Source organism: Emydura macquarii, unplaced genomic scaffold (genome assembly GCF_026122565.2).
Source record: "Emydura macquarii macquarii isolate MOO-44397 ecotype Brisbane River unplaced genomic scaffold, CSIRO-AGI_Emac_v2 contig_561, whole genome shotgun sequence".
Lineage (NCBI taxonomy): Eukaryota > Metazoa > Chordata > Testudines > Chelidae > Emydura > Emydura macquarii.
This window is the reverse complement of record NW_027130698.1, coordinates 7591464-7617928: the sequence shown is the minus strand read 5'-3', so window position 1 is coordinate 7617928 and position 26465 is coordinate 7591464. Positions and strand designations below refer to the sequence as shown.

At 39.8% G+C, this 26465-nt stretch overlaps 1 protein-coding gene across 1 annotated transcript in view; it reads right to left on the bottom strand.

Annotated features, from left to right (window-relative positions):
* CDH8 (cadherin 8) overlaps positions 1–6163 on the bottom strand; it is a 195391-nt gene extending 189228 nt beyond the window's left edge. Inside the window, exon 1 of the mRNA XM_067540112.1 lies at positions 5852–6163. The gene's annotated coding sequence lies outside the window, so the exon portion shown is untranslated. The remainder of the gene's footprint in view (positions 1–5851) is intronic.
* Positions 6164–26465: the final 20302 nt, after the last annotated feature.

Sequence of the window (26465 nt, the reverse complement as noted above, 5' to 3'; positions counted from 1 at the left end):
TGTACTCAACTTTTATTTTTCACAATCTAGTGATTAAAGTGCTTTTCCTTCAACTGAAATAGAATTCTAGACTGCGTATAGATTCAATAGCTTTAGCTGGTGCCAATCCCATCTCTGAGACCAATGCTAATTTTTATAAGAGTGAATTACATAATTCAAAAGACCTATATCACTTTTAAAGATGAGAGGGAAAAGGGAAGTTGTGCATAACATGCAGAGAGCTCTGAAAAGGCAAACAGACTAGCCTGAGACTGAGAATTAGGTGTTAACCATCCTCAACCTAGGGCATCATCTATCATCAGTCTTTCAGCAACTGAGATGTGCTTATCCTGTTCTGATTGAAAATTGTTTAAATATTAATGGAGGCCATAAATATAATGTTTTCTCATTCTTTTTTAAAAACTCCATTGACATATGACAGAAACTATTATTGTTCTTTCGTTGACTCTCTTTAGAGAATGTCACCTATCATGCACAATTAAGCAAAGTGGCATAAATGAACTTTCTTTTGTATCAACCTGCAATGTGACTAAAATGACGCTTGGTGTTTATGGTTTAAAGACTGCATAAGTATGAAGTTTCCCTTGAAATAAAATCCGGAGAATGAAAATCTATACAGAAAAGAAAAACTAATATTGCTGGGCTTTGCTGACAGTATACAGTAGTGTTATGATAGTTATACTAAGGTTTGGTTAATATCCTCTAACAGCAACACATATAATTAGGATTTAAGGTCTTGATTCTGTACCACTGAAGTCAGTGGAAGTTTTCCCATTGACTTAAATGGGAGTACAATCAGGCCCTGTATTTATTTCTGACCTTTTACATTTGCCAGGCTGAACTAAATTTCCTCCTCTTGGATATATTTGAAGCACATTCCCAGAGATTGAAGACCACAGGCTCACAAGCTTTATACTATTCATTTCAAATTCAGTCAGGATAGAAAATAAGATGGAATGATCATTTGGTTAACTGAAAGGAAATAATGAGCAGATATATTTAATCTATAATACTGATGTTCATCATCAGAAATATTTATTTGCTTGCAAAACTAATGAATTGCATTCTTCTTCTAAAAGTACACAATTTGCTTAACACGCTGGCATTTAGTTTATACATATATGTTTATATGATTAAACTAATTAGTGATAGCAAAGAGAAAGTGATTAAAAATGCATTTAAAACTGTCAACTGAGTTCCTTAAAGTAGGCGGTGTAACATTTCTTACAATTAACCTGTTTGGGTTTAATACACACAAATTAAGCCTGAAAACTACAAGCAAGATGGTGAACTAAAAATTGCTAAGCCATACTAGTTTCACAAAATACACAGCTGCTTCCACTAGGAGTAGAAGCAGGTAGAAAACACAAAACATAGTGAGAAGCATTTTTCCTGTGGACGTGTTTAACATTTTTTGGCTTTAGACACCCATAGATGCAATGGAGGCTCCTCAGGAAAATCATTAAAGGCTTTGCATATCCTGATCATTTTATTAGTTTGGAGCCCAACCCACCAAGATGCTGAGTATCCTAACTCCTGTTGACTACAGTGGGAATAGCTGATGCTTAGGACCTTGTTGGACCAGTTCCTCAAGTAGAACCATTGCTATCAAGTGATCGTTGATAGCAATGAACTACTCACATGAGTAAGGCAAGCAGGAATTGGTTCTCTGCTTGGAGTTGGATGCCATATTTTTTTTTAATCCACTGCTAGTAAACTAGTTCTGAGGGCACCTTTCCGTGTCAGTTCTTCTTTTCCACTTTCAGATGTCATCTATCCCCACTGCATTTTCAGAGAGAAATCCTGGAAAGTTAAAATTGCATTTGTAGTTGAAATACCAGTGTGCTGGTGCTGTTTACTTGATTTATCAAACTAAGAAATGTAATGAAAGTGTTCCAGAACTAGGGGAAATAGTTGAAAATGTAAACTGTATTGGCACTTCTGTTCAATTTCTAAAGGGTAAATTTGCTCAAATAGTTATGTTTAGAAAGCTATGAAGTGTACCACTTTTTCTATGGCAACAAGGCTAAGAAAAATGTTGAGTTTACACCGTCTAATTGAATTCTATTGATGCAGACTTATGGTAGCAATGATGCTTAAAACATTTCTGCGCAAAAGTCTTAGTGTTCTCCTCCCACTGGTAAAATTTGATTTGTGTTATTTTTAAACTCACAGCTCACACAGTCTTATATGGTTTTCTGTAATGCAGATATAGCCAAAGTGCACACAATTGTTATTATAAGTTTGTCCAAAAGGTCAGCCTTTATATGGTGTTACAATGAGGCAGCTTTAAAATGGAAAATGAAATACATACACATGTGGTTTGTGTACATAATAATATATGGTTGGTTATACAAAAAGGCTGAGAGTAGACAGCAACATTTATACTACGTAGCATTAGCAATTGCTTTCTTAAAAGCGTTGTTTATAGATATTCTAATTTGTCATAACTGTTAAAGATTTGCAGCACCATGAGCTTTCAATATGCACTTTGTGTTGACTCTGTCTCTTGTCAAAGATCCATCCTTGCTCATAAAAATATACATATCATATTTTCCCCCCATGTTCATGATGGGAAGTAAAACTATTTTACTGCTAGCTAGGTAATAGTACAGGGTCTTTAATTATTTGTATATATCAAGGGTCATATGGGTGAGTCTCAAGCTCCTAATTCCAACCTCTGACTAAACTAGGGTGACCAGATAGCAAGTGTGAAAAATTGGGACAGAGGTAATAGGCGCCTATATAAGGCAAAGCACCAAATATCGCGACCGTCCCTATAAAATCGGGACATCTGGTCACCCTAAACTAAAAAGTTCATCCTAGACTAAAAAGTCCCAGACAATGTACACAGGGCAGTGAGATCTTCAGGAATCAACATTTTAAAGAGGGAATTGACAATTATGCGATAAAAAAGAGACAGAGCTTCTCCAGAAAGCCTCTCTAAAAGTAATATACCTATATCATCATGTTCATGCGTATCTCTCTGTGTGTGTGTCTGTGGTTCATATACATGTGAATAGATAGATCTATAAACAACAGAAATGTAACTTAAATACATATTATAACATGACTGCAGAGAACGTTAATAGTGCTGTGAATAAAATCTTCAATCATCCATCCTTTTATTAATTTTTAGTGATGTAATGCCATTGAGATATTTCATGGAGATAAAGAATAGGCACATTTAAATCAGGTCTGTGGCCCTGGACACCCTTTAAAGGCATTTTGGAAGGGATAGTGAATATAGGCTGGCACGACTGAAGTGATCTGGAATAGCATCAAGAGACATCATCTGCCGAGGATTCCCTTCCATAGTGCTATAAAGATTTTTTTTTTAAATGAAAGATGCTTTAATGTCAATGGAAAATGACAACTAGTAGGTGATATGGAGACTTCATATAAACAGCAGCAACATTTTTAAGCAGCTGAACATAACATTATTTTATTTACTGACTTTTTATAAGATAAGAAACCTCCCAAGTTGCTTTTTGTGACTAGCAGCACATTTCAATTAACAAATTATTCACCTGTATTCCATAATGTATTTATGTCCACAAAATATAGCTTCCAGGTAGCATAGCCCCTGCCGCAAGAGGCCCTCAACTTACAAGCAGCAATAGAAAGCTGAAATCCTTCAAAGCATATGATATTATAAAATAAGTATTGCAAAAAGATTGACAAGTGCTTCAATAAATAGCAATATTAAAAAAGCAAACAGCAGTATTTAGAGGGGAATATTATGGGTAATTCTGCATTCAGTGAGGCACAACTGCGACATTGAATTGATGGAAAACCCTAGACTACAATATTATATATGTATCAGTTCCTCTTATATAGCTTTGAGATTGAAATGGTCACAGAATTAGGCCAGGAGGTGACACTGTAAAGAGCTTTTGGGTTTGGGTTTTATCAGATTTTATATTTGTGAATTTGATGAGTAATGCTTTAACATGTGTGCAAAATACCATCAATGCATTTAGCCATTTTGATCATTTCTCTTTGATTAAAACAACTGAAAAGTACATAAGGATCATTTGCTTGTTTTATATTTTATTTTCAGTAAATCTAATTTCTTGAGAAACCAATTGTGAAATATCATCTTGTTCCTAACAATGGATTGTAAAAGAATATCTTCAGATTGCAGTCATATGGAAGTATCACATATTTTTCTTCATGTTTATTGCAAAGAAACTCCTCAGGAATTTACAAAAGAGGATGAGTAAAGTTAAGAGGATTCTTATCTATAGCTTTGTTACTTATCAGCTATATTCTTTAATTGAAACTGAAGTGAGCAGCTGTTAGCCGCTTTCTATTAAACACTAATGTTGTAGATTTGAAAACAATAGACAGTTAATGTTGTTTGATTTCTTTCATTCAGCAGTCCAAGGAAACATCTGGCAGTGATGCCCACGAAGACAAATGGCTAGCCATTGATGTGCTCATCAAGTTGGCTGTTTAAAGGTGTCAGCTTTTATTAAAGTTTACATTCTGAAACTCAGAGGAACTGAAAGTACAGAAGATTTCTTTGGGGGTGAGGGTAGTGAGAGCATGGAGAGTTTGATACCTGTTGGTAACCAGAGCCCTGTTGTATAATGCTATTATGTGCCAATTTGGATAGATTCAATTTCGTTTAGTCTGGTACTTAATGTAAACTGTTTAAATTGAGAAAGGGTCTAGACATGACTGAATGGCCATCAATCACAAAGGAATCCGTGCTTATGTTAAGTGTTGGCATCTTCCTGGTGGTTGCCAATGCCTAAATAAAGATCTGAGTTAATCTCCTCTATGTTATCCACAGAGAAATTGCCATGGGTTTTCTGTACTGTACTTACAGTGCTATAGCCTGATCTGGTGCCTCCTATGCTCCACTGCTGAACACAATGTTCTTGTAGATCTGATACAGTCTAGCAGGGATGCTATCTGACAGCTCGGGTCTCCCGACTGGGATGTGACTACCAGCGGATGTTATATCCAAGCAAAACGTTAGAACATGCTATTCCTCTTGCCTTTCTCAGAGGATAAAACGCTTAATGGAACAGCCCGATTTGAGCGTCGACAGTCCTGCATTTCTTCTCTAGAAGCCTGCACAATAATGCTACTAACAAGCAATTGGAGCTACGGGGTTTGCTCCTTCTCCTAAGTTTGAGCTGGGTGCATTCTCTATTTAGTCAACAAGGACAGGGAAAGAAAACAACTTATGGGAAAGGGATGGATCTGTTGGCTACTTATAGCTAAAGCTTCCTTACCATCCCAGCCTAGAGCAGAATTGAAGGGAGACTTGCATTTCTAAAAGGGGGAGAAGGATAAATCAGTCCAATTCCATGTATGGATTCATTTGGGGTGCTCGGTGGGCCATAGGGCAGGCAGTCACGAATAGGGGGCAATTCCCCCCCTTATGATTCTTCCAGCCTCCACCTCCATCATTTACATAGCTGGCTGGGGACTGATTTTTATTCTCATCACGAAAACTGCAATCTACTTCAATGCATGAATGCAGCCCTGCATCTATTCAACACAGTAAAATAGTCCAGAGATTGATTGTACTAAATGAGAAACCACGGAGAAGAGCCCGGCGAACAGCTCACTGTGACACAAAACTCCTTCTGAACCTTTAAAAAACACCCCCCCAAACTGGCATCCCAATGACCGGAGAATTGCAAAGAATCCGAATTAACGAGCCACTACACTTCAGTCTAACAATGCAGCCGTTTAGAAGGAAACAGACAGAGAGTGTCTGCGACAGTGTGCGTGAGGTGCACCAAGTCAAAGACAAATCCATAGAGGGGAAAAAAAAAACAACCCCTCTCCCATTGAGAAATAAACACCTAACAATCAAATAGCTACTCACCCTCTCAGTGACCCAGGGAACGGCAGGCGAAGCCCACTTCAGCCGGGGATTCAAAGGGTCTGCTCAGGGAGAGGGCAATGTTAGCCAGTCCCTCCGAATGGACAGGAGGCTCCGGTTTCCTTTCATGCTTGTCTAGCGCTGCTCAGGCTGGAGGAGAAGCTGGTGACTTAGACTCTTTCGGGTTCAGTGCCCGCCCGGGAAAGTGCAGTTAGTCATGTCTCCCTGCGCCCGGAGCGGCGGCGGCAGCAGCAGCAGCCCGTGGCCGGCCGGGAGAGCGGGGATATTCCGAAGCAAGCCACCGATTCAGGGGCTGGGCGCTCCGCCGTGCCTGTCTGCCAGATGGAGCTGGGAAGTGATGTGGAAAAGTGAGCGGGGAGCCTCCCCTGACAGCTCTTATTGGGCTGAACTCGGAGGCAGGTCTAGCGCTTGGAAATTCAAGTAAGCGGTTTCGTTTATTTATTTATTTATTTCCCCCTTCGCCTCCCCCCCCCCTCGCCGCCGCCGCCCCCCGCCCAGTGAGCACACAACTTTTCTACACATTTCAGAGCCGTGCATCCCCCCCCCCCCCCTTGCCAGGTGCCTTAGCAAGCTGCAGACGCCGAGCCCGGTGCAGGTCACACACACAGGCGGGGGCGGAGGAGGCCGAGGTAGGAGCGGGGTGGGGGGGGCGAAGGGAGGCTGGGGGCGAGCGGGGGGGGGAGGGGAAACCAGGGCAAACGGGGGCTCCAAGCAGAGGAGAGATGGGAGCAGCGGGGTCTGGGGAAAGGGGAGCAGGAGCCAGCCCCGGGGGAGCAGAGCCGTGGTGGCGAGGTGCAAAGGGGAGGGGGAGGGCAGCTGGAGGCAGAGGATGTTTGGGGTTCTGGGCACAAAGGGGTGCCTGCTGCCGGAAGGGGGCGGGCAGTGGTTGGGGGTGGGGGGGTACCGGGTTGTCACCGGGGGATGTGGCCCAAGGCAGCGAGGGTGCTGAGCAAGGACTGGGTGGTGCAGGGCTCGGGGAGGGGAGGGTGTGGGGTGGAGGAGAGAAGGGAGAAGTCCCACAGGGCAGAAGAGTGGGGAGACCACCTCCTCCTGGGCAGGGAGGGAGGGAGGGAGACACCCCCTGGGAGCAAAAGGCAGAGGGCACCTCCACTGGGAAGAGACTCAAGGCAGTCTAGGGGAGGGAGTAAGAGAAAGGCCCTAGAGGAGGAGAAAGAGTTTAGGACACGGTGTGACAGGTATCTCGCTTAATGCTGCTCTGGAAAGACACTCAGCTACCAGGGTAATGGGGGTGAGATAAGAACCTGCATGGAAAAGGATGGGAGAAGCAAGGGATGTGAGGGAAGAGAGACCCAACCAGACAGGAGCCAAAGGCAGAAGAGGGGTAGAGGGAAGAGAAGTGTGTGTGGAATGAGATGGTGAAGAAGGCAGCAGGGCTGGGACAGTGAGGACTTGGTGGGAAGTTCTGGGAGAGGACTAGGGGGTGATGGTAAAGGGAGGAAGGGGAACATGAGTGGGAGAGGGATGGGGAGGACAGAAACTGCATCGCCTGTGAAAACAGAGAGAAGGAGAGAAAGAAGGAATGAGGGGACATTTTTAATCAGTATTCGGAAAACAGACCTTGCAGAAGGAAAATTCAACCAAAATGTGCAGTAGAAGGCTGTGGGAAGAAAGAACGAAGGCCAGGGAGCCATGCTGAGAGGTATTTTTAATCATTTATATATAAAAATAAATAAGACAGATATGCATGTGTATATGAGAGAGAGAGAGAGAGAGAATGTGTGTGAGAGAGAGAAAAGATCTCTCCCATCATTGTAGGTCCATCTCCAGGGTTCTGCAATTACAGCTGAGCTGCATGACCCAATTTCAGACCTTTAGCATGGGGTGGAACAAGGCTAAGTCCCTTCAGTACAACAAGATGTGGCAGTGCTACGGCGCAACCGTGTTGTCAGAGGTTCTCTTGATGTGGTTCGGCCTCTTGGGATTACAACAGACCTTATGGCTCCTTGTTTCTAGTTCCAGTTTATGATCACTGATTGCCAGGTATGGATTTATACAGTCCAATCCTGCAGAGTACTGAACACTTTGAGAGGTACTGAGCACCCTCAGCTCCCTTTCACTTTAGTAAGAGGAGAGGGTGCTCAGCACCTATTTGAAGCATTCAACACCTAAAAAAAGGGCCCATACTGAAGTTTTTGTGCAAGGATCTAAAGAACTCGGTTATACATATCTGATTACATTATAATCATGATTCTTTCTGGCCCTAAAAATCTATTAACCAAGTTTGTGGGTTTCTCTCTTTTGTTTTCACACTGGAAGCTACATACACTCACATGTGGAGCTAATAATCACACGCATGTATCAATATGTAGTTTTTTTCTATGCTGTGTTTAGAGTGTTACACATTTTTCATTTGTTTATATCATGGTTCTGAAGGCTGGTGTTAGCTGTTTTATAAAGAAGTGTGGTCTGGTACATGTTTCAGGTCCTTTAGTGCTCTGTGACAGAGGAGGGGTAGGGATCTGGGGTAGGAGCATAGGGAATAACTTCATTTAGTAAGGAAATGTTTCATTTGGGGACAGTGGTTAATTTTTATTTTTTTCCCCCACGGAGGTTAGCTTCTTGGTTTTGAAGGGGTTGTGCTTGTTATTCATTTAATTGATTTATTGTTGTGGTGACACCACTGGGGGCCTCAAACACATTCCTTGAAAGGGAACCTCTGTAAATCTCAAATTTGCCATAACTGTGTAGGAGCAAAGGCTCCTTGAAGACTTGATTATGGATAAGAGGTGATCAGTGGAGCCCAATATTCCTGCAGTGGGGGAGGAGAGAGGTTGGCTTGACTTTCAGTGTATTAGCCCTTTTTAATTGCCAGTGATGATTACTGCATATTTTTATATGTTTGTCTCTCTCTAATGGAAAATGCACAACTACATTTCGGTGCTCTTTGGCTTTGATGTATGGCATTTGTTGTTAGAACAAGGTAATTTTGAAAATCCATGAAATCATCAAAAGTGTAGGAAACAATACCTGGCATTTAGAAATGTGAAATTTCCAGAGGATGGAGGAGGAATAGCTGAAGTCCATTTTTTCCTTCAGTTGCTTCCCCACCACCTCCTAAATTTTACTTACCTACCTACAGAGCTAGGCTGGCTCCTACTGCCTTGGAAAAGTCATTGCATACAATACTTGAAGTTATTTTTGTTTGTGGGAGCAGGGAATGATGAGAAACCTTGTACTGCAATAGACATCAGCGAGGTGGCTTCCCTTGATTTAAATTTGCATTCAAACAAAAGGTCTCTCCTTTGCTTCCACCAACTGAACAATAATATAAGAATATAGATATTGTAATGGTGAGGTATGAGGAGGTTTTGCCTGCACTTCTTTACTCCTGGGTATTAATGATAGCTTCCTAAACTCTTTCTATATTTAGGTGAAAGCCCTCACATACCTGAACTTTAATACATTTTTTTTATTTATATTGAAAAATTAGGAGATTTATTCATCTTCTAAGCGGGTGAGACATCTAATACTACATCTAATAATTCATAGATTCCAAGGCCAGAAGGGACCTCTATGATCCTCTAGTTTGACCTCCTGTGTAACACAAGCCATAAACTTCCCCAAAATAATGATAGGAGCTTTTCTTGGAGCTGGCAATCACTGGGGGATAGGCCAGACCACTTTTTCCTGGTCACCAGCTGGGAAGAGGGGTGAGATGGAATGAATAAGGTAGCTCTCTGCCATTTAAGGATTCACCTGTAGAGGCAAATCCTTAGATAACTGGGTAAGCTGTAGCAGGCCAGAGGATCTGGTCCCATATTTCTAAACTAAAAGAGGGGAAGAAGGGAAGGGAAGAATTGGGAGATGTTTTTTACTTCAAAGAATACCACCTACGCCAATCCACTCTTGTTAATACCATATAGTGCTGCTGAGTATGCTATCTAAAGATTGTTTCCACTTTAAAAAATAAACTCTAAAGGTCATGGTTACATTCCATAAGCAAAGGAAAGCATTGGCAACTGAAAAGGGAACATGCTTTTTAAATTAATAACTGAAATCAAGTAAGAAAAAGAGCATCAGATGTGAAATGTAGGTGAATAATTAAAGAATCTTTTAGAAATGTGGGTGCCTCCTGAACGCACATACTGCACCTCCATTTAGTGTTTGAAAACCAGATCTCTGTGCCAGGAAATTTCATATAGAACCTTACAAAGATCCAGCTTTAGATTGCTCAGGTTCCATTGGAAATATTTACTTTTCTTTGTTGGGAAACAATTTTTTTCCTCCATAATATTTTATTTTTGTCATGAATAAGGAGGATGGTAAATCTAATGGAACTTCTCATACTCACACAGAGGCAGAAACTGTCTGGTTTCCTTCTAAAACTGTGTGAAATAGAATAGAATATAAGTAGCTTTTCAGCTTTTTGATTATTTATCATATATTTGCCTGCTTTTCAACATTAAAAGAAGTGCAGTAAACTGTTTTCTGCGGAGAAGACAGCCGAGAGCTCAGACCTTATTGAAGAAAAAAAATCAATAGAAATGGCTTGAAGTGAGCTCATAGGGGGTGATTCAACAAACAATTGAGTCTTACAAGGACTGGCTGGTGATGGAAATGACGAGTATCGTCTCATTTAAATAATAATACAGAAGTCAAGAACTTGAAACTGGGGGGACAGAGGTGAACCCACCACGTTAATTAATTCCTGATACTCAGAGACTAACCCATGAGATTTCAGTGACGCATTACTTTCCTCAGCACAATATTTGAAATGTCAGTGGCTGAAGTTTGTTATGGATAAGCTATGTGGGCTTGAGCCAGAGTCCACTGATGTTAATGCCAGTTTTCCCATTGATTTCAGTGGGCTTTTGATCAGGTCCTATGTTAATTCATTCTGAATACTGCACCTGAATTCCCACAACCTGTGCCACTTAAAAATAAGCAAAGTATTTTAAAAGTACTAAAATAAAAGTTATGCAACAACTGATTGTCTATTTCACAGTCATTTCACTAATGTCTCAGAGAGATGCCTACTTTTCTCAGTCAATACTCAGATTTTATATATAATTCGTACTTTTTTCCCCTCAAAATTATGTGCATCATCAAGTCTTCCTTTGATTTTCTTCAAAGATTCATTTCATGGGATATTATTTGTACCTTGACTTTTCAGTATAAACCAGGCAACTTTTACCTATAAATGAAACTCTACATTAACATAAGGAACTGATTGCAGGATCAGGGCCAAAGGAATTTGAAGTAACTTAGTCAAAACCAACATGCTTCTTGCTTTCACATGCATTTGGTAACAAGGGAATAAAATTTCTATTTGATGAGACCATTTATAAAAGTCAAAGATTGGAGGAAAGAAAGGAAGAAAGATATTAAATGTTTCTGAGATGTGCACTTTTAGTGGATCAGCTAATGCAAACATAACTAATGGTGCAAAGGTTACCTTCTTGTAACCTTTTAAAAATACCCTTGCAAATGGTTTGCATTCTTTAGTAATTTACTATGAGAAACAGTAAGCACTAAGTGCTTGGAAAATTGTTGAAAGACAGCTGATGCTTGTAAAAGCATTATTAAATGATACTTACACCTGGCACTAGGGACAAAGGCAAAATGTATAAGAGGCCTTTGATACTAAGTCTTTGTCTTTAAGCATTGACTTCAGTTCCTGGTTTAGTTAAGCAAGTAAAGTTATAAATAATCTTTCTTTCTGAGAAACCTATCTAGGTGAATGGTTTTTACAGGAGAATATAGTATTATCAAAATGACAAGGTGTCAGAGAAGTGATAATATTCAGCCACCACCGTCACAAAAACTTTAGACAGGCAAACTTTAGAAAAACAATCTCTAAGTTACCCCCCACAAAAAAATCATCTTAATCATTTAAAAGTACTCTCTTTGCACTCTAGCCTTTTCTCACAGAGGTCTTAGCAAATAGAAGTTCTATATTTGGTATTCTATACCAAATGCATGTGAAAGGAGAAACCGTTTAGCTTTTGACTAAAGTAACTTCAAATTACTTGGGCCCGGATGTTGCAATCAGATCCGAATGTCCATGTGGAGTTCCATTTATAGTCCATGGTATGGCACACAGGTGCCAAGGGTGGATTCAATTGCAAGACTGGGACCTTTGTGTCCTTTGTGATTTTTTTTTCTTTCATCTAAATTCCTGCACTCAGTTATTTCAAACGTAACTATTTCTGAATCTGCTCCACTGTCTGATGGATTTCAATGTCAAAATATGGAAGAAAAAAATAAGTATTATTTTGCACACCAGAAGGTTTTCATATTCAACAACTACATGTTAGAATGCATAAAAATACAAGAATGTATTAGCAAGTTTCCTATTATTCTTAGAGTACTGTTTGCAGTTTGATTAGTTGTTGTCAGGTTGACTATTAGGAAAACAGACATTGTTTTTATGTGAAACACTAAGATCAAGACAAAATTAAAAGAGAGTTGTATCAAACAAAAAATCAACTTACCTATTTTTTGTTCATTAATGCTTTGGATGCAATTTGAGAATCCTAATCCTTTGTTTTTAGCTTCCAATGTATGAGCAAGATACAGGTAACTTGCTCCTTCTCAGTGGCTATGAAAACATCTTTTATTCTACTTCAAGTGCCCTCTAGCGTGCAGTAACTAAGCAAGTTGCAATCTAGAGAAGGATTTTTTTCTAACAGTCACTCTTCCAAATCCCAGAGTAATTTGTAACACTGCTCTCCCTTCTCAGAGGGCATATAAACTAAGTTTTCACTGTATTAATTGTTTGTGTATATGTAAACATATAATCTCTTTTATATAAAAGTAGCACTGACTGCAAATCTCTCAGTTGGGTCTCAGGTGTTTACTCTGACATACTTTTCAGTCACACAGAATTCAATAATCCTTTAAACCAAATATGCAAGGGTGCCTTAGGAGTATCTTTCCTAGCTAGGCATCAAAACTAGAACCATACTCTTCTCCTCCCCCAAATGCAAGTTATATAACCAGCAGCAAAATACACTCATAAGCCAAGCTTTTCAAAAACAGGAGCCATCCTAGGTTTACTGATTTCCAGAAGTCTGAGCACCATGGATGCTTCTACTTTTGAAAATGTCTTTACCTTTTTAAAAGGTTGCAAGCAAAAAAGGATTTTTTATAAAACACATCCTGTAATACATAAAAGGATACATCTAAAACTACGATACTCTTTGGCACAGCCCCAAACCCCAATTCTGATTAGGGTGTTTGCATCTATTTAAAAAGTAGATATTGTTTTAGAATGTGTTCAGGTTTTTTAATTGCTACCTTTCTAGGTTACACAAACAGAGGGAGAGCCAAAGAATCACTGATACACACATATAGTAAGGGAGAACCATATGACTGTGACCTCCTTCAAATCCAAGTCATTAGTTTGGCTACCTGTTCAGCTCATGTGTTGGTTCAAAATACTAAAGTTACTTGGCTGGACAAGTTGTGCCCTGTCAAGCCAGTGACAGGAAGCACTATAATGAATCCAAACGCAATACTACTGCTCCATTACAGGAGGCAATCCATGCAGCTACGCTGTTTAACAGCCACATCAGTAGGATGGAAAGGAGAGAACGTTGAGAGGCAACAAGGAGCTGAAGGAAGAACAGGGTGCAACACAAAAAAATGGAGTGGAAAAAAAAAAAAAAGATGTAAGCTAACTTGGGAGGAAAAGCGAAAAGGACAAAAAATCAAGAAGGAAAAAAAGCATCCATATTTCTTGGAAAATGACAAGGTTTCCAAACTGAACATGGTTTTCAGGCTTTTTCACCGCAGACCCGACCCTCAAAAGGTATTTAGGCACTTAACTCCCACCCTCACACCCACATACAGATGCTCACCTACAAATCTGAAATTCAGTTTCCTAGGTGTTTAGGACTATTAAATTAAACTTCTCTTCTAACTTCCTTTCTCCATTTCACTCTGAATCAATCGCAGTGCCAGTATCTCGCTATAGTTACAAAGCAGGACTTGGCCCTGGATTTCCATGGAATTTCTAAATAAAGCTATTTTTTTATGGATCTTTAAACCACAGCTGGTCTGTAAGCATAGATGCAGACAGCATGTTATGGGGACATGCCCCTTTAAGACCAGAGGTTGCTGAGAGTTGTAGTCTCCAGGTAGTAAAGTGACCACTCCATCATGTGCCCTAAGTATCATATGACTGCTTACTGGGGACTATAGAGCAGGGGTAGTCAAGAGGTGGATCACGGGCTAAATCCAGACTGACAGATGTTTCTGAACAGACCACGAAAATCTTTTTAATTATAATAATAAGTAAATATAATCATTTTTGTATTATTTTCTCTGGAGTTTGTACCTTGACCAAGAAATTTGGACCTTGACAAAAAATAATTGATTACCCCTGATATAGAGAAATTCTCCTTGATCAGATCCTGAGTGTAGTTTCTCCATGGCAGGAGGTCTAGGTGATATGCAGGAATGGCTACTTCAGGAGAAGGGCATGTCCTCTTTGTCTCTCTCTCTCCCGGCTTTCTGGAACCTGGCTGCTGAGAGCATTTGTATTACTGTGATCCTGTTTTGGAAATATCCTTAAGTTAACAAAACCAGGAACCCTTAGGAAAGGGACCAGAAATGGCATTGTATTTTAATTCCTCAGCTAGTGCGCCTGGCTCCTCACCTATGTGTCGTAGGGAATGCAGGAATATACAGCCTGAAGATAGAGGTGAAACAACAGCAGCAACAGTTCCTGATAGAAGGGGAGGGAAAAAGAAGGATAGCATGTGCTTATAAGGCCAGCACTCTCTTACAAAGCCCCTCTGGAATCCCGGTCTGCATGTACTCTGTATGTACGTGAGCATCTCATCTTAAGGATAAAGGGAATTGCACGCATACATTGAAGTGAACTCAAACCTTATAACAACACAGACAAACCTAAATTTGGCTACTAGTCCCTTTACTAGTTGGTTTATCATTCTTGAAGGTTGTTACATCCATCAGAAGTATATTCTTATTGAGCAAAATATTGATACCAGGGCTTTTATTTTTATTTATTCAAAAAAATTCAAAAAGGGAGTCAACATATTGCCCATAAAGTGATCGTCCCTATCAGTTGCTAGTATTGTGGCTCCCAAACTGATACTGTAATAAGGAATAAGAGACGATCTTGTGGAAAAAAGAAAATATCCACTTCCTCTAAATAACACTTTCTAATACCTGTACAACAATATCGCTGATGAAAGAGAAAATAAATCATTTAAATCCCCCATGGCTTAATGCTGAAGTACCATTTATACAGGACTTTTTTTCTTTTTCAGTATATGGCTAAGAGGGTACTGTGTAGAGAAACAGCCACTTAACTATACAATACAAATGTAAGTACCTGTATGGAGGCAGCTGAGTAAAAACTCTATACGGCCCTTAAAAATGTGTGTTATAAGGTCATTTCAGAGCTTGGTAGGTTGCATGTATTATAATGTTATTAAATGTTTGTAATATTGCAATAAAATAAAGTAAAATATCACCTAAGAGCTGTGGACAAGGTACTGTGGATAATGGGACTAGTTCAGCTCAGATGCGAGTCATCTGGCCCAGTGTAATGTTATTTCTTATGAGGCTAACAAGTTATAATACCAGGGGAAGAAACAGAAGATGTGGGAATCCTTCGCTACCTTCCTCAAATCCTGAGCTTTAACAAACTTGCTATTCTAGCTTCAGTTCTAATCTTGCCTATATTCATCCATGTTTGATTGTCTGTCTACCCTGTCATATCTACCAGCACTTTCATGGCATAATCCAAAACTCACTGAAGTCAATGGAAAGATTCCCATTGTCTTCAGTAGGCTTTGGATCAGGTTCCATTACATGGTCTTTCATCATCTAAACAATAAGCAGTGCTTTACAAATTTTGGTAAGACAAATGGAGCTATTCAAATAGTATTTATTAAGTGCCAGATCTCTCAATTCTACTGCACTACAAACTACCACCAACTTAAAACAGAGTATGCCAAGTAAACTGATATATTATTCATTATTTGTATTGTGGTAGCACCTCGAAGTTCCAGTCATAGGGCTGTTGTGCTAGGTGCTGTACAAACAGAAGAAAAAGACACTTCCTGCCCCAAAATGCTTGTAATCTAAATCTAGGACAAGAAACAACAGGCGATGCAACTAGGGGACCACATGGACCTAATGAGACAATATTTATCAGCATGAGAGCCAGAAGATGGGGCAGTTGTGGGACAGACAAAACAAAATACCACACACACACACACACCTTAGCGATTCAGAGTAAAAGTAGTCATCAAAAAGAGTTAGAAGATAAAATCATTTTCACATACAGACAATGATGTGCCCAATCCTGCAACTGCTCCTGGAAAATAAATAGGAATTATTCATGGATTGGGGCTGCAAGATTGTGTCATGAATTAGAATATTAAAAATAGCAACATTATTTGCATATAATGTGAACAACAACTCAATATCCTCATACAGGGCCTAATTCTGCTCCCATGGATGCCAATGGCAAAGCTCCCAATGATTTGCTTGGGAATCAGATCAGGCCTTATGTCATTATAGCTAAAGTAAAACATACAGGGCCTGATTCACCATTGTGGCAACTCCAGTGTTGTTGTAACTAACTCCATTATAATTCACTAAAATTAGAGTAACTCGGTGATGAATAAGACCCATATTTTTAAATTAAAATATCTAATATTCATTAAATATTTATAAGAATATAAAACAAATAATTGTGCCAAACATTGCATAATAAAGAAGAAAGAGAAAATTATCCTTTTGAATTTTTAAGCTGACAAATAAAGACCATTATATTAATAAGACTTAATTATATCATTAAATATTTAAAATTACTTCCTCTAATAAATTTGTCTAATAATTTAACATATTTCCTCTTTATCTATTACTTTAGTAACAATTCTATAGAACATGAGGGAGAAAAAAAAACAGCAGCACCATTTGCATACCTACTAAAAGGGTGGCTTATTTCATTGTGCTTTTAGAGGTAACTGGCAAATAGGGAGCCATATGTTACCACCGTCAAGTCTAGGTAAACTGCAAGGGAGTAATATATACACCTCCATGAGACTGAATTCTCTGGCTGCAGGCAGCTGGTAGGTGCTGCTTTTACTCTGAGCATTTTCTGACATTCTCCCACCTTTACTCCAGCTCCAACTCGGCTCCAGAGATGGTAATAACTCTGTGTTTTTACTTCTCTGTTATCTACCTATAAGAGTGGACCTGGTCTAGTACTCCATTTCTTGTTATCAACAGTGCAGAAGCACTAGAAGTAGAACAACAATTGGAACATTTCAGAAAATCCTCAATCCACCTTCAAGAAAATAGAGGAGACGGTTTGTGGAGCGAACACTATTCCATTCCCACCGATCCAGTCCAGCCCTGCAGAATGCCCTCTCGTCCCTCACTCAATAATTCCCTCCCTTGAACAGTCTCCCTGTCTTGACTCATCTCCCTGCTGCTGTGCTCTAACCTTCTCTGAATTGGGGATGGAGAAGGGAAGAGAAGTCAGAGGCAGCATAACTTCAGTGCGGCCCCAAAACTTTTGAGATCTGTTCATACTTATAGAATTAAGATATCTACTTACCTTTAGCATCTTCTGATTTTTCTCCCCATCATCATTCTACATATAAACATGTATCCAGGTAGCTGATCATAATTTTCCTTTGAAAAGGGATGCATTATAATATATATCTGCAGAAACAGTAAATAAAAACAACAAAAGATGAGAAATCAAACCATAACATGTTTGCACCATGGAGTTATCATAAAGAGATGCTGATACATAATCCTTTAGTGAATATTCTCAGAGTTAATGTCCACACAAGTAGAATACCCTACCTATTTAGTTTAGCTGCTGTACTATCATTTGAGTCATTCTTTCAGTTTTACCATCTTCTTAGAATGCTTTGCTTCTCTATTCCCCCCTCTCTCCCCCACCCACACTGTATTTCTCTAATATTTTTAATCTCTCTCTCCTCATTTTTCCCCATTCACCTTCCTTCTATAGACTGGCTTTCTTTGCTATAATATCCTCTCTCTTCCTGCCCCCACCCCCACCCTCTAGTTTCGTCTGATTTATTGTGATCACAGAAAACAGTTTTCTGGCAGACAAAAGAAAAGGGCTACTTGCGGAAGTACTGTCACTATGCACTGCAGCTACTGTGCAGAATATTAAGGGATCATGTAAATCAACTCCCTCAGTCGAGTCTTGCATGATTTTGATAACTGAAGAGTATTCTCTTTTTGCGGAGATCGGTTTACTTGTTTGTGCATTGGACAACTGTCATCTGTACAAAAGATTTATTTTCACTTGTCAGCTGTAGAGTGCACTGGAGATGCAGAATCTTCTAATTAACATGTATGATGCTGCAAATATAAAAAGGGGCTATCAACACTTCTTCCATTACCTATAGCTGACAGTCACACTGTAAAATATCTTCTTTTCCTTTCACTGAACAAGTAAAACATAGATCTATAGCAGAAGAAAAAAGTATCAAGCTTTAACTTAGTACCTCTCTCATACCATTGTTCCAAGAACCTAATTGTCAGGTTTCTTTTTTGTAACGATTCCAATTAAATCTGTCAGTCGTGACAAATGCCTTGTTACCTTATGGAACTAAGACTCAAATGACAGCAGAAACATTGAATGAACTTTCACCTGCATTTTGTTTTAAGGAATCTTTCAAGCTGCAAAAGTAACAATGTTAGGATTTTTATTTCAGTTTGGAGAGGCTCATAGAAATGGCAGTGTCTCTGACTTTATAATTAAAATGCTAATTAACAACATACTTATGGAATAAATGAACGTGTCCATCCCAAACCCTGATGCGTGCCGTATGTGTGTGAAGCAGTGGGCTCAGGGTATTTTCAATATGCCTGCAAACTGTGGAGGCTAAGCTGAATCCTGAAAGTTCCCTCTCTTAGTGCTCCTATGGACCACTGAAACCCCCTCTCAGGTGTTGAGTTAATGACTCTCTTCCACCTGTGACAGTATATGGTAATCACAGTAATGAGGAATGAAACGACCACCATCAAGGTAAGAAAGCACGTCCTTCCCTTGGCACCCAGCCCAGTTGGTTGATTGATGAGGAAGAGACTGATGGAATGGGGCCAAACAGCCTGCACAGTGAGCCCTTGTCTGACATATTCGAAATGGTGCTATCAACCAGGAAATGATGGGGCCAGGGAGTTGAAGATACCCTCCATGGAGATCTTGACTCCCACCTTAACTTCATTGTGAGTGGAGGTTTCTCATCAAAGGTACTAGGGAGCACCCAAGAACTGGTCCCTTTAATAGATAAATATTTACATATGCATATAATATAAGCAGTATTAGGCACTAAGGATACTTCACATCGTGTAGGATTGCTTCCTAAAATACAAATTATACTGAGTTCAATGGGACTTAAGTAGTAGTTATCCACATTGTTTGCTTTGTAGTTCAATATAGATTTGTATTTGGCTTAGTGTATGGTTTTCACACCAAACTCTCTGTGAAAGTGCCCTCAGACAGACTTTATAGTGCCCTCAGACAGACTATTAGTCTCCAAACCACAAATTGCTGTACACCCTCACACTGAGCTTTCCCATACATAATTTAAAAGATGAATGCAAAAGTGAAGCTAACATTAACAATGCAATACTATCAAAGACTGACAGTGTAATACTTTAGAGCTATCCATAAGCAAATATAAATATGAACTCATAAGATTGCCTGAACACATATGTTCCTACTCATCACAAGTAATCTCAGTGGCCTGAACACAGCCCCTTAGCCTTCTATGCTAGTATCATGCAGTTTGATGTATGGAGTTCCTCCAGATGAGAGATGAAGAACTATGGCCCAGTCTGTTCTGTACTGGTATTCAAGTCATCAGAATTTTGGTGCCTTAGGATCAAATTTTCCTTTTGATTTTCTTTTGGTACATTCCAATATGCAGCACTTGCAGATAAATCTGCTTGACACCAGGGACTTGACATGCATAGGTCGCTCATGGAAGAAGTACTTCTGATAATGGCATTGTTACAATACTCAAATAAAAAATAAATAAAAATGGGATTATCAAGAACATTTTGAGCATAAGGGTTTCTTTGGTATCCCTAACGGGAAAACAAAGTAAATGTAAATGTTATTCTTTGTGTGTCTATTTCTTAGCTTGTGGCTCACCCTGTTGTATATCATATTTGTGCATTACCTAAAGGCAGAGAGAGGACTCCCAGTCTCTCCCAACCCTCTCTCTCTTGTCTGTTCCTTTTACCAGACCAACACTACTTATAACTCAAGATAATTTTGCATAAGAGTAGCCTCATGTTCTGCTAAATTTTTTCATTACAACAGCTGAGGTGTGAGCAGTTTGTAGAAGCGAACAGGCTGGAGATAGAGCAAAAGAAGAACTTGACTGAAGGGTGAGAAAATGAGGCAGTCAGTGACAAAGCTATTAACATCTCACAGCTGTTTGGTGCTCAATGTGAAATGAGTTGGTGGTCTCAGTCCAGTTCCAAGAGGTAAGCTGTTTACATCACAAAACCACCATCACACTGGCACTGAGTGTCAGCCATTTTGGCAGCTTCAGCTGAGAGAACATGGACTGAATTGGAACAGAGACTGAACTCCCGTCTCAATCCCAGAAGCAATCTCTCTTGGTCAGGACTGTGGCACACTAGCAGAACTACATGAGGAAACGTTCACTGCCACTACCCACAGGGAACTTGTTCTATGAATAGAGAACTCCATTCTCCAGGCCTGTCAATCTGTCACCAAGAGACAATAGAAAGGAAAATTAAAAGGTTGTGATGTTTTCTCCTCTGAAAACAGGATTTAAGTCATCTCTAAAAAGTGCAGTTGCTTTGATACTTTCACACAGATTCTAAAGCCTGTTGTATAACTCCCTATTTTCTCACTAGTACTAAGCTTTCTTCTGGGAATGCTAAAACCACATAAGCAAATCAGAGTAGGTAGCTCTATTTGATAGTCCAGGATATAAAGATTCATGTAGATTAATGCAGAGGTGAAAGGAAAGAAACACAGACATCTGTAATTTTACCTTTTTGTTTTTCCCTTTGCTGTTGTTGATGGCATTAAAAATGCTAATGGCTCAGGTTCCCCACCTCTGGCTCAGATCTGTCAATGAAGAGAGCAAGGGTTATTTCCTCTGTCAGCAATGCTGCTGTCTGGAATAACAATTCAGGTAACCCAGTCTCAAATATTGTCATGAAACTGTGTAAACCAAAGGATCATAAATTCCCCTGGAAAAGAGAGCTTGTTGAAGGTATCCTAAAAGCAGAGAAATGGATGGATGGCCCTGTAAGTCTTAAATGTTTCCATCTGTTCTCTTTATCTGTAAGTGTGGAGAGAAATTAATGAATGCCACTGTCCACTTTACTGACAATAACAGAGCTTGATGGCATCAATATACATTGAAAGAAGATCCTGCTGTATTAAAACAGAATAAAAGATTTAATTATCCATGTGAGCAGAGTGATGCATAGTCTCTACAGGCCTGACCTTGTGTGGTGCTGAGGGCCTCCGGGGAACCAGGGAGCTGAGTACGCTCAGCACCTCCTAGGGTCAAGCTCTCTGTGCTCCAACATTTATAATCCAGTCCCTTTATGGATTAGGACTGATCTTCTTTGTCTCACCATGCAAAAACCTAAACTGTAACCTTGAACTTCTCATTCAGCCCCACCGAGGTAGTGGATGCAGCATCCTGTTGAGAAGCTGCAGGAGGAAAACTAGAGGTTCTGTTTTATGTTCTGTTCAGCATAGTATATAACAGTGATTTTGGTGTAACAAGGTGGTGCATATGTATGTATGTAATTTGCTTTTTCTTTATGAATTAAGAGTATAGTGTACGCACAAGTTTTTTCTGAAAGACATATCGTTTGCATATGCATTTTAAATGAATTTAAAGAGACACTCTGAGGCTCTCCAAGCTGCCAGTAGCCAGCAAAACTTCATGGGGATAATCTGATTACCCTCCTGGAGCTGGAAATGCATCACGTCATGCTAGGGAGCAGTGCAGCAAGCAGCTTTACCTATCTCGTTGCAACATAATTGATGGTCACACTCCTTCTTCCCATAAGGCAGTTGGGGCTTGTTGGTGAGAGGGGTGTTACAGTAGATGGCCACGTTTGCTGGTTTCATTACAGAAGTGGTGAGATTTCTGCTGAAGTTATTAGAGTTTTTGTGATCAAATGAATCAAGAACTCAAAGCATGCCACAGGAGGTTTGCTCACGGGGAGTCCAGAAACTTCTGTTTAGAGTTCACTGAAACCACAGTAACTTAAAATGACAAAGATCATATAGCCATACTCAGAATTTTTAAACAGGCTTAGCATAGCTTTGATATGCATCTATCTCTTTAATACAGATTGAGCACTATAGGAATTACTATTATTTATTTATTCTTCATATATAATGTAGCAGCATGCACCATACACTTGGTTCTGTGCAAATATACAGGAAGATAAGCTCCCTGACCCAAAGAATTTACAATGTAAGGGCCTACTCCCGTAAATAACTCTGAAGAGGAAGATCCCTGCACCCATGAGGTATTAGTTACAGGATCGGGGCCTAAAAACATGGAAAAAACCCAGGCAAATGGAGGGACGGGGAAGAAAGAATCCTACTGTGGTATAGAATTTCTCCCCTTTTTAGCTGTTGTTCAATGTGGAGGAAAAGGACATGAAAGTCAAGTCGAATATCTTAGCCCCACTGGCAGAAATATAGTATGAATAAAAATAAATGGAAAGACCGATGTGGTGGTGCAAACCCCTTCCTGTGACTATGTTAGTTCTAGTTATTTAGCAAGCATACAAACCCCAGTGAACTAACAGAGGTTCGTGCACACCCTTATGATATAGCGTTTGTCACTTTTGATAGCCACAGGTGTTCTTTCTTCAAGAGGCTTTTAGCAAATGTGCCTGACTCTGAGACATCTGGATATCGTCACCAGACTAACAAGAGGTAGTTTTTGCCACTGGGCTCTTCTCTGGGCAGATGCATTTTTCACTGGCACTGTTTATTTCCTTCCCTGAAAAACCGCAAAACATTAGCTTTCTCTTACAAAAAGATATAACCTGATCTCTTCTGCATTCAGATCCTTAAGTTAACCAGACTCTGATTTACTACTTCTCCCTGCAGAAAAATTCTTGCCTAGTAATCGCATAGGGCCAGAACAAATGGTATGAATCAGTGTGGCTCTACAGAAGTCAATAGACCATTTGGAACCTTCTGTGTATAAACACCCTGAATGAAAGATGTCATGTGGTAACCACACACAGAGTCGTGAAGGGTACCTGTGGGTTAAAGCACTCTTATCTGGCAGTTAAAACTCGGAGGTTTCTTGGAGGAGCTACCTGCCGAGGCTTACCCTTTCAAGTTATGTGGTCCTCAAGGAGCAGTCTTGGACTGGAGGGTTCCCAGGTTAAACAACTCCCTGCCCCTACTAACTCAGGGACTGGGGCAGGAAGAAGAGACTGTTAAGCAGTGAGATTATGGAGAGAGAGAGTGTGAGGTGCAAGGCAGGAGACATCTACTTGTGGGGAGAAGAGGTACCTGACCACAGATTGCTGCAAGAGAGATGTGCATGTGCAGTTTGTTAGCACCCTCATTAGAAGAAACAGGACTTGTGCACACTTTGTAAAGAGACAAATTCCACTAGGAAAACACTGGATTCCACACACTGATTTCTGCTCCAAAAGGGACACTCAGCTCAGTCCCCAAATTATACCACCACTCAACAAAGGGGCAACACCACTTCTTTATCTGATGACCTAGGTGAGACCACACCTATAATTTCATGCACAGTTCTTGGTACCTCAGTATCAGACAGATTATCAAAAGCTGGAATGAGAGCCCCACAAAATATTAGCAGGTGAGATATGAAAGGACCACTGCGTAAGAAAGGTTGTGGCTACAGTCCTGTAGTAACTTTCTTAGCACTAGGAAAAAAGTGCATTTGATATTTTGCATTTAGAGTCTGAATGTTACTTTTGTTTTAAAAAATTAATATTCCTAGATGTCAGCCTTATTTACCAACATCCTGCTGTGATGAGAATAACATTAATATACTACATATCCTCGGCTGAACTAGATTTCCATTTTGTAATTATTTCTTTCACCTGAATCTTTCTGCCTCTCAGTGAGAGAATGCTTTATATTATACAATGAGGTTTTAAAAGCTAAACCTGATCTGGATCTGTGGCGGATAATAACTAGTCATTTTGGTGTGTATTAATGCTAAATCCTCTTCTTGATTTCCATAAATGGCCAGCAAAACATGCCAACCTTCTTCCACATTTTAAACAGTACTAGGTTTTGATGAGCAAAATTAGTAGGTACTGGATAAACAAAAGCATACTGGTGACACCTAATGTAAGGCTTGATCCAAAAAATTAGGGATTGGGTCTCTACACAGACAGCAGAAGAAAACACTACAGACTGATTTCAGTGCTACTGGGTCAGTCAATAGGACTATTTGCAAAGCAAGCAACTACTCATGAGGATGAGTGTCAGAATCTGCCTTATAATAAAGAACATTATTCCTTTTGCATCATTACTGAACCATAGTCCTAAAATTAGGTTAGGATATACTATGCTGTGCAGGAGGGTGTCTTTTAAAAGACACACAATCAAGGTACTGATTGCCTGTGATAATTGAAGATCCCACAACACTCTAAGTATACAAAGATATTAACCCAGTGCCATGGCCAAAATCCAACATGTGTAATTACATCCTGCCTAGTTAAATTGCTTTTGAGGCATCAAATGAAAAAAAAAAAAAGCTTTCACTTCCTGTCCTAAACTTGTATTTCATCCTTGTGCTCTTGAACAGCTGTGTTTTATCCCATAAATGATCCTTGCCTATAGTTTGCATATCAATTTGTTGTAATTATGCAGTGTTGATGGATCATATGGGATGAAAAGCCCTAGTAAAGTGTAAGGTCATTACCTTAGCGAGTTTGCTGGCTGGCATTACTGGTTAACAAGGTTCATGAGAACTGAAGTTCCCACATGATCTGGAAGATTTCCCTTTACCAGAGAAATTTTTTCATGCCTGGGTTATTGGAGGAAAAATGCTCATTGAGTATTCAGCATGCTAAGAATTAGCAAGTTTTATAGCTGTGTTGGAACAAATCTGAGAGTCTAATTATCGGGGTTCAGGATCTTATTATGACATTGCTGTCTGTTGCCATAACTACTTCAATCATTACTACTTTTCTAGTACGATTTGGAGATGGCAATTTTTCTCCGCGACTAAGGTGCTATGATCAGCGTGCAGCTGTGAACCAGTGAAATGCATTCAAAAGCGGCACATCCAGGATCAACCTTCCCATTGGGTGAGAGTTTTCTATTTGTTAATTTATCTTGGCTGCAGTGACATTGATTTTAATGGAGCTAGGCCAATGCACACTGGCTGAGGATTGGGACCAATGTTTTCAGAGGTCACCACAAACGTTCCTTTAACAGGGTGTCATTCTACTGTCATTAGGCCCCCATTCAGAAGTACAGTCAGCCCTTGTTCCTTTCCCTATTTTTTCTTTTCAGCTGGCCACCTGCAATGTCAATATACCTGGAAAGGGTCAGGAAGGGAAAAATAACAACATAAAATCAATCCACTGGGGAAGTTTTTTCCTCTGCTGTGCATTGATCTCCCAAAGTTATTTATAGATTGTGATATTCTTAACCAATGCAGACTTTGTGCTCTTGCCTTTGCTTTGATGTCATCATCATGAAGCAGACCTCTGTAGTGAACAGAAGAATACTACATAAAGGCATCTTCAAATGAGATAAAATTCTCCCTCCTGTCCCCTCCACCAGGCAGGATTAGTCAGTCATGTCACACAACATAAAGAGCACTTGAGTGACAGCATAAACTTTGATGCTGGAAACCTAGTAGAGCCAATAATGGCAACAAAACATACCGCTTCCTTTAGTTATCAAGTATCTAAGGTAGACAATTAAGTGATTGCTCTCTGAATAAATAGAAAAGCATGAGTGTGCTTCGTGCAATTCCCCAGCTCCAACTAGTGGATTGCATGCTTCAAATATGTCTCTTTTATCCAAAGAGATCCATTGCTCTACTATTGCAGCAACAATGTGTAACTGGGGTTTTACAGACCCTCAGACCATCTGCACTGCTTGGCCCTGAGTTCTTCCTTCTCAGCATGATTAATATGCAGTGCCATATCCCTGCATGTGTGGATGTCTGTCTGACTACACCTCATTGATTCAGAAGCAGTAACCAACAGGCAGCATCATGGTTAAAAAGGAATAGCGGGGCTGCAGCTCTTGCATAATGAAGTGAATAGTGCATCAGTCCTTACATACAGACACTCATGCACTAGATTTTTTTCTGAGTTTTTAAAAACAATAGTGTACATTTTAAAGTCCCTCACTGTACAGGTTTGTATTTGAAACTACGCTACAACAGTAGTCCTCTTCCAAAAAGAATCCATGCTGCAGTGCGGCCCCAGGATTGATATTGATAAAGATATTGAGACAAAGAGATTGATGAGGAAGTGAAAAACTCTTTTTGCAACATTGCACCCTAGAACTTTTAAGAGATTCTTATGGATATGTTTGGAGTTAGAAAGTTAGCTAAAATGCTGC